This window comes from Rhagoletis zephyria, unplaced genomic scaffold, assembly GCF_001687245.7.
Source record: "Rhagoletis zephyria isolate East Lansing unplaced genomic scaffold, Rhagoletis_zephyria_1.1 Rzeph_scaffold_02235, whole genome shotgun sequence".
Lineage (NCBI taxonomy): Eukaryota > Metazoa > Arthropoda > Insecta > Diptera > Tephritidae > Rhagoletis > Rhagoletis zephyria.
The window spans coordinates 39,816-42,934 of NW_016159319.1; the positions used below are offsets into that span (position 1 = coordinate 39,816).

General features: G+C 35.0%; 1 protein-coding gene across 3 annotated transcripts in view; it reads right to left on the bottom strand.

Moving 5' to 3' along the window:
• Positions 1 to 3,119, bottom strand: part of LOC108366337 (negative elongation factor A) — a 71,788-nt gene that overhangs the window by 32,588 nt on the left and 36,081 nt on the right. The gene's annotated exons all lie outside the window — the stretch shown is intronic.

Below are 3,119 nucleotides of genomic sequence, written 5' to 3' on the forward strand. Positions count from 1 at the left end.
GGTAAATAAAATAATCGTTATTTTGGATCTTTATGAACCGACTTCCAAAAAAGGAGGAGGTTATCAGTTCGTCGGAATATTTCTTTTTTTTTTTGTTTTTTTATGTATGTTACCGCATAACTTTGGACCACGTCAACCGATTTCGATAATTGTTTTTGCATCGGAAAGGTAGTGTCTCAGAGGTGGTTCCATACTAATCTGGTTGAGCTCCGATCAGTGCATCATGATATGTATATATATATATATTATATATATTTTTTATATGGGAGTTGAAGTCGGTTTTTTTTTGCTAAAAATTACTTGTTTTTATGTATTTATTGTCGAGCATAAAAAAATTATTAAAAGTCAATGTGATTTTCTAGCGACTTTAACTTTTAGAAAATTGCATACCTAACTTTTTTTTTTAAATTATGAATAAAATGTTTGAAATTTTAGTTTATTGATTTTTTTATAATTTTTGTGCACAGTTTGAAATGTGAATTTATGTGTAAAATTTTTATTTATATATATAAAATTCCATAAATGTTTATGACCATGACCAAGGTGTCGGTATGCTGTGTGCCATCAGCCCGAGTAAAATGTCATTTATAGGTACATACTACTGTCACGCTGCAGTTTTCATTTTCCATTCATTTTTTACTAGCATACTTTTTAATGCCACATTTGCTGAGCAGGTGCATTTTCTGCTTAATAACAGTTGTTTAACAAATATTTGACAGTGTTTAAAGAAAAATTCCACAACATACATACATATCCACGAAGCAAAAAAAAAACATATCGTTACAAGTTATTTCTTTGTGTGACTAATGTTGTGATTGCAAAGTTCATTCACTGCCGCTGATACTGGCTGCCAAAGTATGGCAACTCGTCACAAGCCGAAATGGCAATCGCTAGTTGCAGTTTAAGCTGCAGTTGCTACTATGAGTTGCAACTTGTAAGTCAGTTACGACATACTTAGAAACTAAAGAGCACATTATGTTATGTTTACACACATACGTATGTATGTACTCGTATAAGTAACTGCCTGTGTACCTTACAAATGTAATACTTAGTTGTGTACGAGTATTTTTACTAGGCGCTTTCGTTGCTTACCAAAAAATTTGTTTTTCTTATGGTCGACAATATAAAAATAAGTAATTACGTACCTACATATGCCGCTATGAGGCTTTTTATTGACCAACCTTTAATTATCTTACAATAACTGTGCATTTTTCTAGCGATGGTAGAGTTCGTGATCTGCACGAAGCTTCCGAAAAAAATATAATTGATTTAATTGTGGTTTGGTATGGCTAAATTATACAGGGTGTGGCNTAAATATCGTTACAAGTTATTTCTTTGTGTGACTAATGTTGTGATTGCAAGTTCATTCACTGTCGCTGATAGTGGCTGCCAAAGTATGGCAACTCGTCACAAGCCGAAATGGCAATCGCTAGTTGCAGTTTAAGCTGCAGTTGCTACTATGAGTTGCAACTTGTAAGTCAGTTACGACATACTTAGAAACTAAAGAGCACATTATGTTATGTTTACACACATACGTATGTATGTACTCGTATAAGTAACTGCCTGTGTACCTTACAAATGTAATACTTAGTTGTGTACGAGTATTTTTACTAGGCGCCTACGTTGCTTACGAAAAAATTTGTTTTTCTTATGGTCGACAATATAAAAATAAGCAATTACGTACCTACATATGCCGCTATGCCGCTTTTTATTGAGCAACCTTTAATTATCTTACAATAGCTGTGCATTTTTCTAGCGATGGTAGAGTTCGTGATCTGCACGAAGCTTCCGAAAAAATATAATTGATTTAATTGTGGTTTGGTATGGCTAAATTATACAGGGTGTGGCATTATGAGAGAATGTCATAACGCTGGTAATTAGGCAAGAAATACATATGTAAATAAAAAAAAAAACTTAGCCTGCCAGTCAGCTTAGCGGTTTGAGTTTATTGAAAAGGAGACTTTTCATTGTGTAACAGAAAAGAGCAGCCCCAGTATATTTTTTTTTTTTGTTTTTAGCAGCTCTATTATTGTACACTCAGTAGATGGAATTTTAACATTCCTGTCGTGGAAACTTACATTGAAAAAAAGAAAACGAAGACATGAACTTACGAAAAACCAGAAATCAAAAAGTTATTTACTTCTATTCAACCAAACCAAAGCAGCTGCGTTTTCCGGATCAGATTTTCCAGCCGCATTACCGTTTTGGGTTTTAAGAGTGATTGAGTAGAAGTTATAGCAAAGTAACTTCATTGCATTTAGCGCGTCTTGGAACTTAAGCCACAGCTTTACTGCTTGATATGGATCTCCTCCATAATAGAGATTTCCTATGCCATTCGACTAAGNAATTTTAACATTCCTGTCGTAGAAACTCAAATTGAAAAAAAGAAAACGAAGACATGAACTGACGGAAAACCAGAAATCAAAAAGTTATTTACTTCTATTCAACCAAACTAAAGCAGCTGCGTTTTCCGGATCAGATTTTCCAGCCGCATTACCGTTTTGGGTTTTAAGAGTGATTGAGTAGAAGTTATAGCAAAGTAACTTCATTGCATTTAGCGCGTCTTGGAACTTAAGCCACAGCTTTACTGCTTGATATGGATCTCCTCCATAATAGAGATTTCCTATGCCATTCGACTAAGTCAGCGCGGATGTGGCTTCCTTGTATAAATTAGCCGACTTATCAACTGCGCATGAAATCAGTTTAATACAGCCGTGGTATACACTAGGCGACAAATGAAAGTGTATACCTAATACCTAATATAATATAATGTAAATGAGCGTCACACGCGATAGGAGTACAGCCAGTATTTTCCAATAATCTTCTTGTACACGCGGAAGAGACCCGCCACCATTCGCCGCTGTGAGATTTATTTCCAAATATCCCTCTCTATGAACATCTAAGCCAAATTCTCTTTGGCATTAACATAAAGGGCTGGTTTCTCCAGCTCAACTTAACTTAATTTAGCCAATTTTTGGGACTTTGTCAAGAATAAGCTAAATAAAAAGAAGGCTAACTTTTGGCTTAAGTCCAAAAAATGGCTAAACTAAATTAAGTTGAGTTGGAGAAACCAGCCCTAAGAGTCATCAGAAGCCGTTGAGTCTGGGCTCGGCTTTCAG